General features: G+C 39.6%; 1 non-coding gene across 1 annotated transcript; it reads left to right on the top strand.

Moving 5' to 3' along the window:
• The first annotated feature begins 4,894 nt into the window (after nt 1-4,894).
• TRNAI-UAU (transfer RNA isoleucine (anticodon UAU)) lies at nt 4,895-4,968 on the top strand. The gene has a single exon. It is a non-coding gene; the product is annotated as a tRNA-Ile (tRNA).
• Nucleotides 4,969-15,614: the final 10,646 nt, after the last annotated feature.

Here is a 15,614-nt window from a genome sequence, read left to right as displayed (position 1 = left end):
ATCCCAGCCATATTCCTTAGACCAGGGATGGAGCCAGTATCTCCACCAGACCAGTAGGAGGCCTTCCTTGATAATTTGCAAATTGGAATGGAAAAAAGAGGGGCCTTTCCGCCTCCAGTGGTGCAGCTATTTAGGTAGATGTGAGCTCCAAGTGGCCGTGGGTTGTGTTCCAGGATTGTGGAGAAGAGCAAAGAGATAATGTTAACAATACACAGAAAAAGAGAAAAAATTCCAACGGCATTTGAGTCCCTGATTCAAATTCCTGAGGCACAATCCTTGAATTTCCTATAATTCAGCTATGTAAGCCAATAAATTTCCCCTTCTCACCCAAGGTAGTCCTACTTAAGTTTCTATCACTTGTGGTAAAACCATTCTAATATACCATGCTCTGGAACTTGGTCTACTAAGGACAATGGGGGCCCTCTAAAGCGTTTTAATGTGTCCAGTAGAGAGGCGGGAGTGAAGGGGGCATTACAGTCAGGAAGACCAGCAAGGGGCCTCTTGCAGTGTGGACTGCAGCAACAGTGCCACAGAGAGATGATGAAGGCTAGAACCAAGGTGGTCAGGGATGAAGTCAGGAGACATTTAGTTGATAGAAGTGTTTAGAATTGGTTATGGATTAAAATTGGAAAGATGATATTGGAGGTGCCCAGTATGATGCTCAAGTGGATGGTGATGTCATTAGCTGAACGGGAATCTCGGGGGAGGTGAGTGGAGAAGCAATAGGTGATAACCTTGGCCATGGATACTTGACTGGTTTCTAGTAGTGTGTGGCTCCTTTAAGCTGACACAATATGTTCTGGCCCCAGGACAAAGGTATACTCTTGCAATCACCTGCTGGTCACAGCCTCAATCCTGACTCACTCATCCTAACCTGTGCCTCATAGCCCTTTCCATCCTGCTCTCAGCAATCTCACTCACCAAGTGGTCATCTTATTTTTGTCCTTGCATTGTCCTGATTTGTCAGAACTGGTAATGTCTTCCTGGTAGAACCTGGGCTCCTTTCCATGGGACTCTGTCCTTCCTGCTGCTCGGTTGAATTGAGCCACCTTGTTTAACTCCCTGCCTGGAGTGGTGGGGAAGGATGGCTAGCACTATTAAAAACAAACAAAAGAATCATGCTGCGGAGAACTGACTCCAGCCAATTTGGCTGCTTATACTCCTTAGGTTCTTTGTGCAGGTTATCTATAGTATACCACAGTTAAGGGGAAGTAAGGGTTATAGATTTCCATGGCTGCCCAGCTAAGGGGTGTGAGCCAGAGGAGAGAGGAGTTGGGAGGCTTGGGTGAAGGGTTAAAGAAGTACAAATTAGTAGTTGATAGATGGTAATGGGATGGGGAGTACGGCATAGGGAATGCAGTCAGCATTAATATGATGGCTAGGTGGAGGGCCAGAGGAGAGAAAGAGCAAATAGGGGGATCACTTCATAAACTATAGAAATGTCTAACCAATGTACCATATACTTGAAACTAATAATAAAATTAAATTTTAAAAAAGACACAAATACTTACAGATAAAAAATAAAGAAGTTTTTTAAATGCAAAAAAATTTAAAAGCATTTAAGTACTGTAATTTAAAAATATCTCAAATAAATCTTTAATTACTAAAAAAAAGAGAAAAGAAAGAAAGGAAGAAAGAAAGAAAAAGAAAGGAAGGAAGAGAGAGAGAGAGAAAGAAAGAAAGAAAGAAAGAAAGAAAGAAAGAAAGAAAGAAAGAAAGAAAGAAAGAAAGAAAGAAAGAAAGAAAGATCCAGACCAAATTCTGCTATACATATAAACATTTACTAACAAGCAGGCACTGTAATAAGGCACAATCTTCTTTTCTAAATTTGATGACATCTTTGCTCCATGTCTGACATACACCTGGCCTGATGAGACAATGTTCTAGTGGCAGAATTCATGTGAACTACTAGTCGGAATTGGACAACAGCCTCATTTGTTAAGTGCGGCACAAACATCAGATGGTGTCTCAGGCTTGGTGAGCTATTATGAAGGATATGAGCCATTGAGCTTCCAAAATTCTTACTCTGTTTGTGTAAGCAAGGAGGGCTCGCATCGTATTTCTAGCTATCCACACAGCTTTTGCACCGTTCACTTCACCAATGAAAAATCATTTCTAAACCTATTATTCAAATGAACCAACTCTCTACTGCTATTGGAAGATAAAGCTCTACCCAGAAATAAACACACACATATATGGTCAACTAATATTTGACAGAGAAGCTAAAAAGACTCAATGCGGAAAAGACAATCTTTTCGAAAATGGTGTTAAGAGAAGTGGATAACTGCAAACAGAAGAATAAAATTAGACCCCTTTCTTTTACTACTCACAAAAATTAAGCCAAAGTTCATTAAAGATTTCAACGTAATACCCCAAACTGTAAAACTACTAGAAAGAAACATAGGAAAAACTCTTTAACACTGGTCGTGGCAAAGATTTTTTGAAAACGACATCAAAAGCACAAACAAAAAAGCAAAAATAGACAAGTGGGACAATATCAAAGTAAAAAGCTTTTGTACAACAAAAGAAACAATTAACAAGTTACAAAGGTAACCTATGGAATGAGAGAAAATATTTGCAAAACATCTATCTGATAAAGTTATAATATCCAAAATATATAAGGAACTCATACCACCGAATAGCAAAACATAAATCCAATTAAAAATGGACAAAAATTTAAATAGGTATTTTTCCAAAGACATGAAAATGGCTAACAGGTACGTGAAAAGATGTTCAACATCAGGGAAATGCAAACCACAATGAGATATCACTTCACACCCATTAGAATGGCTGTTATCAAAAAGACAAAAGATAAGTGTTGGCAAGGATGTAGAGAAAAGGAAATTTTCTTATACGCCATTGGTGAGAATGCAAATTAGTGCAGCCACTATGGATAACAGTGTGTAAGTTCCTCATAAAATTAAAAATAGGACTACCATATCATCCAGCAATCTCCCTTCTGGGTATATATTCAAATAAAAGGAAATCACTATCTTGGAGTGATATTTGTACTTCCATGTTTATTGCAGCATTATTCATAATAGTCAAGACATGGAAACAATCTATATGTCCATCAGAGGATGAATAAATAAAGAAAATGTGATATATATGTATACACACACATACACACACGCACACAATGGAATATTATTTGGTCATAAAAAGAAGAAAATCCAGCCTTTGTGACAACATGGATGAACCTTGAGGGCATTATAAAATAAGTCAGACAGAGAAAGACGAATATTCTATGTTATCAGTTATATGAGGAATCTGAAAAAGCAGAATTCATAGAAACAGAAAATAGAATATTGGTTGCCAGGGGCTAGAGAGGGGGAGGGGAATAGGGAGATGTTGGTCAAAGGGTACAAACTCCCAAGTATAAGATGAATAAGTTCTAGGGATCTAATGTACATGGTGCTTATAATTAACATTACTGTATTATATACTTTAAATTTGTTAATAAAGTGAATTTAAAATTTTATTACCGCACATACAAAAAATGATAATTATGTGAGGGGATGAGGTGTTAACTAACTTTTATTGCCGAAATCATTTTGCAGTATACTTACACAACACACACATATAAGTGTGTGTGTGTACGTGTGTATAATCATCATATTGTACACCTTAAAGTTACATATGTTGTAAGTCTACAATATCTCAATAAAGCTAAAAAACAAAGATTGTGAAGCTCTTATTAGAAGCTGCCTCTCTAAGTGTAGACTTCCAATTACAATCTATCAAAACTTAGAAAACACTCTGAAATGTGTATTCCTGATCAGCTGCTAACAAACAACTCCTAGGATATAGATTAAACTAACACATACACCTCTCAGTCAAGGCAGACGTATTTAAAAATAAATTATTTGCAATATAATTTACACCATGTACTTGCCTCAAGACCTTTGCATAAAGCTATTATCTTCATACAATGTCTTTATCCCTTCTCACCCATTTGCCTGAGTAACTCTTGTTCAGTCTCTAGGTCTTAGAATAGCTGTCACCTCCTCTAGGAAGCCTTCCCTGATCCTCCCCCATCCTCACCAAGTCTGAGTTGAGTGACTTTCTCATATTTTATGTACTCTTGTAGTATTTTGTGCTAATTGTTCATCATTGAGGTCTGTCCTTCTCAGTCCTTTTATCTCTAGTACCAAGCAGAATACCTGGCCATTAGTAGATGCTCAATTTGTTTGTAAAACTGAATTTAACTCAAAAGGGCGACCAATTTTGTTTTCCTTCCTCTCTGCTTCCCATCCATGTATTGGAAAAGGAATCACCAATGATGATTTGTTGGCCAAAGACGGATAATGAATGAGAATGGGGTAAATGAGGCACAGCCCTGGAGAGACCATAAGTTTGAGAATAATTTGGAAGTGATCAAACAGAAACATTTTTAGTCTGCTTTCACTTGAAATGCTCCAAGTCTTCACTGAGTCTACTCTCAGGGTGAGCTCTGGAGCTAGAGTGTCTTTTGTGTTGGCCAATCTCTGAAGTTTATCCTGAAGAGAAGAAAGCAACCAGAAGCCTCATTCAGTCGATGCTCTCCATGAGTCACAATTCCTAGTGGAGTGAAGGTCGGCAAGGCGCTGTCAGCCAGACAGAAAGCCCATCGGGAGGCTGCTGACCTCATTTTGTCCACTGCAGTCCAAATACACAGACTTGGACTTGACATTTGCCAAAGTGCAGCTAAACAAATGAGGATAAAACGGTGCTCCACCTATTCAGAGCCACATAAAAGTGGCCAGATGGGGTTTTGAATGTTAGAAAATGGACTCAGCTGAGATAGTTATTTATTTGGAGCTCTTCTTTGCAGCTCTGAACCTGAAATTTTAAATTAGACCAGGCCTATATCTCTTTGAGCATTTTGTCTCATTTAAATAAATAGGGAGGGGGTGGCTCCATAGTGTAGTGGTTAGCACATCTGCCTTATACACAGAAGGTCCTGGGTTCGCGCCCCAGGTGGAGCCATGGACCAGGCCCCGGGTATGCCAGGCGCCGGGGGTGCCAGGCCCTGGGTGCGTCAGGCACGCCGCGAGCATGTGGAAGGAGACGCCCCACCTTCAGAGATCCAGTTCTTAAGGGGAAACAGCAACATCCATAGGTCAGGGTTGAAAGTGAAGGGGGAGGATTAAAGAGGGGGAAAATAATAAACAAACAAACAAACAAACAAATAAATAAATAGTGAAGGAGAGAGGATGATGTAAAATATACACATTCATCATAATGCATAAAGTTTATGCTTTTGCATGATGTAGAGAATACTATGAGCAAATGATTGCTGATCCCAGAGGTGCCAGGAAAGGAACCAGAGGCTGGAGAGGGGCCTGTTTCTCTTCTGCACCTTTAACCACAGCTTCAACAGCACAAAGTCATGCCAGAATCAGCATTCTGGGCAGAAAATTCTATAATACAGAGTTGAAAATCATAATTCTAGGAAATAGATTGAGTAGTAGCCACTAAGAATCACGGGGCCTGCCTCCAGGTAGAGCTGGACAGGTGTGTACGGCCTGGAGCTTGTTAGTCTTCCTTGTGGGGAGCAGGAGTCTTCTGAAGAGCTTTTAGAAAAAGGTTCTTCAAATGAAGGTCACTCTGTGAATAAAGTCTGGCAGGTTTGTATTCTTTGCTCTGGTCAATAGCAAAGATGGTCAGAGATGATGAAGGGTTTCCAAGCACATATCCAAAATACTTGGGGGGCCATATGTGTCCCAGAATTCAGAATTTTTCAGAATTTAGAAAAGTCACTCAGTAGCTGACACCTCAGTAAATCATCCCATGAACATTTTTGCAGGAACATGTGACTATCCATCCCAAGTGAGGCCACAAAGATGATGAAGAGCTCACATCTTTTCAGTAAGGTTTTGCCACTGAATAAATTATGAAAAACTTTTGGTTTTTGGAGCTATCTGAATCAAAATTTTTGAACAAGAGATCATGGACCTGTAATAACATTTTCCTGAAGGGCTGCTGCCTAGCTCAGCTTTCTTGAGAAGAGAGGCTCCCATTCTACTACCCTATTTAAGGAGCCACAAAAATCAGCACATAGCTGCAGGCTTGGAATCCTGACACCCTTCAGGTGAACCAGCAGCAACCCTGTCACGCTTCCATTTCCTTCCCAGAAATTTTATGACTGTGTTTTCAGTTTTTCTTTCTATCCGCATTCTGCTTAAGGCTGTGTTGGCCTCATTACTCCTGCTGATACCCATAATTGTGAAACAAGACAGAATAATGGCTAAGGGCTAAGACTCTGTGGGTCAGATGAAGCTTGGTTTAAATCCTACCTCTGGCACTCTTTAGCCATTTGTTGGATTCTGGGTTGCTGCTTAACCACTCTGAACCTCAGCTTGTTACACAGCCATAAACCCTCTTGCTGGGATATCATAATAATTAATGAGACTATGAAAGTGCTGACATTTGTGCTTGCTCTGTACCAAGCACGTATTTAGAGTTCTATATGAAAGGTTATTTTATACAATTCTTATTTGATAGATGAGAAAACTGAGGCTTTGAAAGCTTAAGTAACTGGGGCCAGATTGCTATCAAATGGGGAAACTGGCATTCAACACTAAGTATTCAACTCCTGATATTCTTCACTACTTGGCTATAATGGCTCGTTAGATGGTAGGTGAAACATTTTGCACAGTTTCTGAAACAGAGTGAGCTCTCAATATATGATAACTATGATGTCATAGCAATATATGATAACTACGATGATGATGATGATGATGATGATGATGATGATGATGATAATGAAAATAAAGGAGGACCAACTTTAAAACAAGCAGAATCTGGAGGAAGACCATAAGTGACTTGGTTGTCACTTTACTCATGTGCTGCTTTTGATCTGACAGCCTAGAGATAATCCCCACAGCTCTGCCAAGTCTAGCTGGCTCAGAGATTTTTGAAATGTCACCAATCCATCTTCCATGCCCTCTAGCTCAGTGGAACAGCAGCACTACCGTCTTAGGTCAGGTTCCTTGGAAAACAGACTCACAGGCAGAGAGTTTTTTGGCAAATGCTCTAGGAATCAACATCTATGGGAGTCAAAGGAAGTAAGATTAAACAGAAGGAAGACCTGCACTGTGATGCAGTCCCAACAAAGGCCTCAGTCTGCCCCACAGGTAGCACTGGGCTAAGATGGTCTGTGGTGGGCAGAAATCTAAGGTATACATGCCTTGCATAATTCCTTTACCTTGAGTGCAGGCAGAAGCTGTGAATATGATGGGCTATCATGCCCACAGTTAGGTTACTAATCAATTGACTTGGAGTTAATACAAGAGGAGATAATCTGAGTTGGTCTGACCTAATCAGGTGAGCCCCTAAGTGGACTTGGGCCCTTCCAGAAAGTGAGATGCTAAGCATAAGAGGGAATACATGGCAGGAAGCTACAGGTAGGCTCCAGAAAGCTGACAATGGTCCCTGATCCACAATAAGGAAATAGGAACACAGTTATAGAACTAAATTCTATAGCGCAAGGAATTGAATTCTGTCAACACCTGAATGAACTTGGAAGAAGACCCTAAGCCTCAGATGAGACCACAGCCCTGGCTAGCATCTTGGTTTCACGCTAGTGAGACCTGAGCAGAGGAATGCAGTTGTGCCGTGCCTGGACTTTTGACCTACATAACTGTAAGACAGTAAAGGGATGTGGTTTTTAAATTAAACCTTTTATTTTGAGATAACTGTAGATTCAAATGCAGTTGTAAGAAACAATACAGAGAATCCTCTGTACCTTTTACCCATGTCCCCCAATGGTAACATCTTACAAAACTATTGCTCAAGATCAGAACTGGAATATTGACGTTGAGACAGACAAGACACAGAGCAGTTTCGTCACAGCAAGGGTCTCTCCTGCTGTCCTTTTATAGCCATGCCCCTTGCCTCCCGCATCTCCTTCCTCCACTCATTTTTAATTCCTGGCAACCACTAATCCTTCTCCATTTCTATAATTTTGTCATTTCAAGAATGTTACATCAATGCAGTAAGATTTTGGGACTGGATTTTTTTTACTTAGCATAATTCCCTGGAGATTGATCCAAATTGTTATGTGCATCAATAGTTCATTCCCTTTTATTGCTGAGAAGTATTCCATGAAATAAATGTACCCCAGTGTGTTTAGCCAGTCACCTGTGGAAGGACATCTGAGTTGTTTACAGTTTTTGGCTACTACAAAAAGCTGCTTTGAACATTTATGGACAACTTTTTGCATGAGCATGTTTCTATGACTTGGTGATAAATACCTAGGATTGCAACTCTGAGCCATGGGGCAGTTGCATTTTTAATTATTTAAGAAACTGCTCAACTTTTCCAAAGTGGCTATACCATTTTATATTCCCAACAGCAATGTATGAATGATCAAGTTTAATGCCATCACTATTTTTTATTTTAGACTTTCTAATAGATGTGTAGAGATAACTCATATGTAGTTTTAATTTCCATTTCTCTAATGGCTAATGATATTGAACATCTTTTCATGTGCTTATTTGCCATCTGTCTATCCTCTTTGGAAAAATATTTCTTTATGCCTTTTTCCAATTTTCTAATTGGATTTTTTTAAATTTTTACTGTTGAATTTTGAGAGACCTTTATGAATTCTTCATACTGGTCCTTTGCCAGGTATACGGTTTGTAAATATTTTCTCATAGTCCGAAGATTGTCCTTTCATTCTCATAACAGAATATTTTGAAAGCAAAATTTTAAATTTTGACAAAACTAAATTATTCAATTTTTTTCTTTTATGGATCATGCTTTTTGGTGGCAAATCCAAGAACCCGTTGCCTAACCTTTGATCCCAAAGAGTTTCTTTAATATTTTCTTTTCTAAAAGTTTCATAGTTTAAAATTTTTCATTTAAACCCATGATCCTTTTGAGTTAATTTTTTATAAGATGTGAATTTAAGTTAAGGTTCATTAAAATAGGTAGACTTCCCCCATCAGCCTGTTTTTATATCTTTGTAAAAATTCAGTTGGGCATATTTGTGTAGATCTATTTCCAAATAGATTCTCTACTCTGGTCCATTGATCGATGTTTCTATTGCTCTGTAAACACCATAACTCTACAAGTTGTCTTGAAATCAGGTGGACTGGTTCCTCCCATTGTATTCTTTCACAAAATTATTTAGCGATTTTGGTTTCTAAATTCACTTATTAGTTCTAGGATTTGGGTTAGTTTGTTTGTTTGTTTGTTTGCTTCCTTGCTTGTTTGTTTTGTAGATTCCATGAGATTTACCACATAGATAATTATGTCATATGCAAAGAGAAACAGTTTTATTTCTTCCTTTCTCATCTGCATGCCTTTTGTTTCCTTTTTGTGTCTTGTTCAGTTGGTCAGAACTTTTCATACATGTTGAATAAGAGTGGTGAGAGTAGACATCCCAACCTTAGGGAAAAATATTCAGCCTCTCACTATTAAGTATATTAGCTGTAGGCTTTTGGTAGATACTCTTGAATAAGTTGAGAAACTTTCCATAAATCTATTTTTTGTGAGGATATTTATCATGAATACACTTTAAATTTTGTTAAATGCCTTTTTAAACACCAATTGATAAGATCATGTGATTTTTCTTCTTCAGCTATTAATATGGTGAATTACATCAACTGATTTTCAAATGTTGAACTAGCCTTGCATTCTTTAAATAAACCTCCATTGGGAGAGAGAGAAGGACCAGTGGGGAGTTCTTTGTTGAATTGTAAGCCACCCGAGAAAGAATACGAGTTCACCAGGAAGGCAAGGAGGAAAAGAATTTATGGGGTGAGGCATAACAGTTACAAAGCCACTAAGGCATGAAACTGGCTTCTTTGAAAAAAAAATGCAAACATTTCAGGATGGCTGGAGTGTTGACTCCAAGAGGGAGAGTGATAGGAGATGAGGCTAAGATATAGGCAAAGCAGAGCTCCAAGAGTTTGTATGCCGTGCTCTGGACATTGGCTTTTCACTTGAAGGTGATGGAAACCACTGTGAGTCTAGACATAGGGAATGATCCAGTAAAGTTTGCCTTTTTGAAACACAGTGAGAAGGGAACTGGAAGACTGAGACCAGAGAAGGGGAACCAATAGAGACAATACAGGAAGAGCCTTGGAAAGGAAGAATGAAATCCTGCATTACCACTCATTGTCTACCTTCTTCAAATGCTTCGCCTCTGAGCCCCCTTACTTTACACAAACTGACAACCTAGCCTCCTCACTCACCATTCTACCACTTATACAAGGTCATCTCAAACTCTTCTTTCTCTTGTCTTCCACATCCAATCTGTTGGCCCACCCTGTTGGTAGAGACTTTGTGTTCTCATTGTCTTGTCCCTTTGGTCTACTCACTGCCACTGACTCAGTGAATACGGAATATTCATATTCTCCTCACTGGCCTCCTACTTCTGCGTTTCTCCACCTCTGATCCATTCTCCATTTTTGTCCCTGCTTTCATCTTGGAAACTCCTTGCTCTAATCAAATAATTTCCACTTCTCTACAAAAAGTTCAGAAAGGGTCTGCTTGGTCTGAATCAAATGGAACAGACTCCTGATGCCTTTGGGCATGGACTGAGGTCTTAGAGAAACTGCTTTGGGAATTCTTTGAGAGAAATCTCATGTAAATTGTCAGGGTGCCCCCAGTGCAAGGGCAACCATCTAGAAGCCAGAGCTTTAGAAGAGATAACTTCCCTTCAGTATTATGCCTGCTCTTCACCTAACCTCTGCCCATTTCTCCTTGTGGCCATTCTCTGAAACAGACTAATTCAGGACAGGCACATAGGGGCACTCAATATGCACTCGCTGAATTGAATTGAATTGAATTGAATGTGGCTCAACCACGTAATTGCTTTATTATTATCATCATCATCATCATTTTCTATTCTGCATTTCCAGGACTTTCTTCTTTCTCCTACTTACTCCACTATTAGAAAACCCCTCTCCTCTCCTTGTTTTACTGTGCTTGTCCTCGAATTTACATGAGGCAGGAGATCTGGCTGTCCTATGCCACTCAGGACCCCTGGACACCGAGTCTATGCACCAGAGTGGTCCTGCCAGGCTTTTGGGACATTTCTTGCTCTGGATTGTAACAATCTTGGGGGCAGAGATGAAGCCGTCTTTGTGATGAGGGTGAGGGGCATGACACTACAGTCCCTGCTTGTCCAGAGACAGAGGAGTATTTATTTAGTAAATGAAGGCTAATATTTAATTAGATGTGAAGCCTTCAGGAAGTCATGCTAAGAACACAAACTGACATCATGGCCTTCAAGTTCCCTAATCCAGTCTTTCATCACCACAACCCCCACTACACACCTGAATGCCAAAGACTGAATTATTTACCTTGCTTTATTATCTTCCTTTCAGATCTGCTCCCTAAGCCTCCCTAAGCTCCTTTTATGTCACTGCACAGCCTAGGCATCCACTCTCAGCATTATCTTTACCTGGCTCCTTCTTCTTCTCCTCTTCTAGTCCCAGGCTGTTTGTTCAAACTCATTATATCTCTATTTATAGTAGCTATTAAGGAATTCCTCTCCAACCCCAACCTTGTCTGCCTTTGTGTATTATCTGTTCACCTCTTGACCATGATGACCTCCTGGCCTTGGATCCTCCTGCCTAACATGTCAGGAACAGTGGTGGAGGTGTTAGCGGTGAAAGGAGTGACTTCAGGGTCATCCTAGGGAGTTGTGGAGGTGTGCTGGATGCTTGGTTGAAATGAGAGGCTTTTAGAGTAAAGGTTTCTAAGAATCACCTTGGGGAGGGAATGGAAAGATACAATGGTAGATCACAAATTTCTCTTTGCCAAGAATTCAGCTCCCATACGACCCTATAAAAATTACACTTCTAGTAATATAACACCTAGTCCTCCAAGGTTGGCAGTGGAAAAAGAGCTCTATGTGGACAAGGTGTTTGGATCTCACGGCCCTGACTGCTAGAGGATAGCTGTCTCTTTGATCTTCCTGTCCAAGCCTTCCCCATAATTCTACTCTCCGTGTCCAGTCCACCCAATGAGACCATGTTGGAGAATAGATAATGCTGAACTAGAGCACTTGGACCCTGTACAGCCTGAGATGCCCTCCTCTGTGCTCCCATAACATCAGCATTTCCCCCACTCAAATGGCATAAATGGTCATTTGAGCATAGTTAAGCATAAACTGCTGTTATAAGCCTGTCTTCCCTAAACCGTATCTGTGTCAGTCATCACTATATTCTATATCATAGCTCAGCGACTGCCACAGGATACATGCTCAATAAATATTTATTGAATGAGTGAATGAATGAATTTTGCTTAAGGCTCGCCAAAGACAAAACAGACCCAGAAAACTAGTTGTAACTAAGGAATCTGGCTTACACAGTATAACTCACTCATCTCTCCAGGGCCTCCCTGCCCAGCTCCTAGCATATTTCCACATCTTTCCTTTTCATCTGGTATACCCTAGCATAGCTCGACTTCTCAAGACAGACCCACAGGGCAAGAGGGAGACAGGAGATTCCTCCCTTGGTGGTCTTAATTTACTCTGTGAGGTTCCGGATTCCTGTATGAAGGGATACATCTTCCCTGAATGATAGGTTCTGGGAATGTACACCTCTTTAGGGGTCTGTACTTACTCTAGGTCAGGAGGGAAGATAGCTTTCATTTTCCTTCTCAATGCCCATTAGTTTCTCCTGAAGTACTCTATTGAGAATTAGCAAGAAAGAGGAGGTGATCAATTCACAGAGTCTACCATGGGTGTGGTGAGGAAAGATAGCATTTATGGGGGACATTCATTTGCCTATGGCCTAAGCAGGACAACCTGTCTTTATCCACACTTAGAAAGATTTATTTCATGCTTGTCCTTTTATGGGTTTAAGGTTTCCCTTAGAGAGTGGGAAATTTTAATAATTTGTATCAGCTTCTGATGTGATTTATTTTCTTCTGAGGTATACCTCAGAAGCCGAAGAAAGCAACTGCAACAGGATGATATTTCTTAAACTCAATTCAGTCATTATTTTTTTTTAATTTTAGAATATTATTAAAAGCCTTAATGGGATGCTGTCCCCTTTGTCAAGCAGCAATCCCAGGCTTTGGCAATGGTGATGGATAAACCAGGGACAGTCCAGATGTTCCCTCCCTGTCTTCTGTCTCACCTGGGTCTGAAACATACCTTCCAACAGCCCCCAAAGCGGGATTGGCTCAGCATTCACACCAGGACTCTCTATATTAGAGCTTTTGATAGGAAACCAAGAAGGCTCTTCAGAGCACCTTGAGGGCAGTGGGTGATGGTAGCTAGGGAAGAGCCCGAATGGATTCTGTGTTTGAACCAACATGGGAATGTTTAGCAAAAGAGGTGGAAAATAATATTATCTACTTTGCCTCGCCATTCCCTGACAGTGGGCTGAAGACCCAGAAAGAAAACAATAAAATGCCACAGAGAGCTGGAACAGAAGGTGGGAGGATGGCAGTGCAGAGTGAGGGGAAGGAGACACTGACGGAGCGAGACGGGAGAGGTGGCAGAGACTGGGTATTTATGCCCAGGGAAGTAGAATATTGTTTTCAGATGTTCATATTACCCTGTGATTTTCTTCCAGTATTTTTCCATAACTCTGAGACAAAACACGTGCATATGACATGTCTAAAACTGTGACAAGTTTAAAGCAATTGTTTAAAAACTGTCAGAAACAGGAGCAGATAGACAGGCTTCTGACTTTTAGACATGGAAAGAGAAGATTTCTCTCTGACTCAATTATGTGACCAGTTCATGGAATCAAAGCAAGCATCAATGCATTACCTTGCTCAAAATGTCTTAGCTCATCTTCCTACATTCTCAGTTATTTCTTAAATATAGGAGTGTTTAATCTTTCACTTTCTCAATGGGCGCATATCTTACTTGAAAGTAAAGAACACCATCTTGTTTGATGGGCAAAGATTGAATATCTATAAAGTGTTTATTTTCTTACTGTTTAAAAAAATGTTTTACTAGAAAGTAAACAGATATAAATGTCAATGGATGATTTAAGAAATGCACTGATAATGAACTGGGAAAAGAAAAACTATTCTGCATCCTGAGTCATCCCACTAATGTTTGAGAGAAAAGAATATTGTTTTTCACTCTCTCCTTTGACCTTCTTATTCAATAATTAGGGATGACAATAGCAGTATATAATATTTACAGTGACCATGCAGCTTATTATCCAAACTAGACCTTTTTGAGAGTGAAAGTGAGTACCAATAATCACTATTACTCCAAGACAATAGGCTTATACTGTGATATATAATCACCCTAATAATGGTGGAAATAGCATGGATGCTTGAGTCAGGCTCATACCTCAATCCTAGTTTCCCAAATACTTACTCATCATGTGAGTGCAGACATGCTACTTCACCTTCAAAGCCCCACTTTGCTCATTTGATATTAATAGTTACCTTGCAAGACTGTTATGACAATTAAATATGATAGTATATGTGAAATCACCTAGCAAGGCACAAGGCTGGCATTTCAAATACATCCATAGTCTTTGCTTTATAGCAATATGCCAGGATTTGTGAGATCATTTATTCATTTAATTGTGTACCCATGAGTGAATTGAACAAACATTCATTGAATAGAAAGGGGTCTCAATTGAAGCAGTACTTCTCCATAGGGGATGTTTTCAAATTTGTGGCTGTGTATTTAGTTATCACAATGATTGGGAGTACTATTGGCATTTAGTACAAGAGTACCAGGGATGCTAGACATCCTGCAATATACAGAAGACCTCTGCACATGAAGAATAGTCCTTCATCCTTTATGGCCTCCTACCATCTCACTGAACATTCATGTAAATTGAAAAAAAAAACAACTTCATAATGATCTGAGGCTAGAGACTAATTTTTATTTTACACATAAACACAAAGCATTTTTTGCAGAATTCTAATATGCACAGGATTTTCCAGGAATGTATCAGCTGTGCAAATTAAAGGAAGGCTGTACTTTGTTCAGAATTTTACCAAGAGTTGCTCACCATTTCAAGAATTTTCCTTACTAGCAGCAATATCACTGTTGGATAGTAATGGCAAAATGGGGAATGATATGTTAGTTACTAATACAACACATCTTAAACTATATGTAAGGGCTTCACAGGCAGATGATTTTTCATAAGAAATAAGCATCTGACTCTTGTGTCTGATATTATGGCCATGCCTAAGGCTTTACATAATAAAAGTCATGTTATTTTCTTATAAAATGTTTTTCCTTTATTTCTTATTTTTGACAGAGTATTGAATTTGTGGCAGAAACTGTAAGATACTCACCAAAAGTCATGTTCTCCTCTCTCTCATGGGCCCCCAACTAGATTCAATTTCCCAGCCACCCTTGAAGTTAGTTGTGGTCATGTGACTAAGTCCTAGCCAATGGCACCTGAGAAGACATGGCACCACTTTCAGGCCTGGTCCACAAAAACCTCCCTCACACACCCCGTTATGTCCATTTCTCCTCCAACAATTTACTTATTTGCCCAGTCCTACAATAGGAGCCAGGAATAAATTTCTATTGTGTTTAAACCATTAAATATAGGGCCTATTTGTTCTAGTAGTTAGCGTACCCTAACTAATACAATATGGTCTTCTTTTTAAAATACTTACATGTGAATTTCATTTTAAGATAGTAAAGAGGACATTATAAAATATTAACTATAAAAGGG

This window comes from Pteropus medius, unplaced genomic scaffold (genome assembly GCF_902729225.1).
Source record: "Pteropus medius unplaced genomic scaffold, Ma_sr-lr_union100, whole genome shotgun sequence".
NCBI classification, from domain to species: domain Eukaryota; kingdom Metazoa; phylum Chordata; class Mammalia; order Chiroptera; family Pteropodidae; genus Pteropus; species Pteropus medius.
This window is presented reverse-complemented; position numbering and strand designations above follow the sequence as displayed.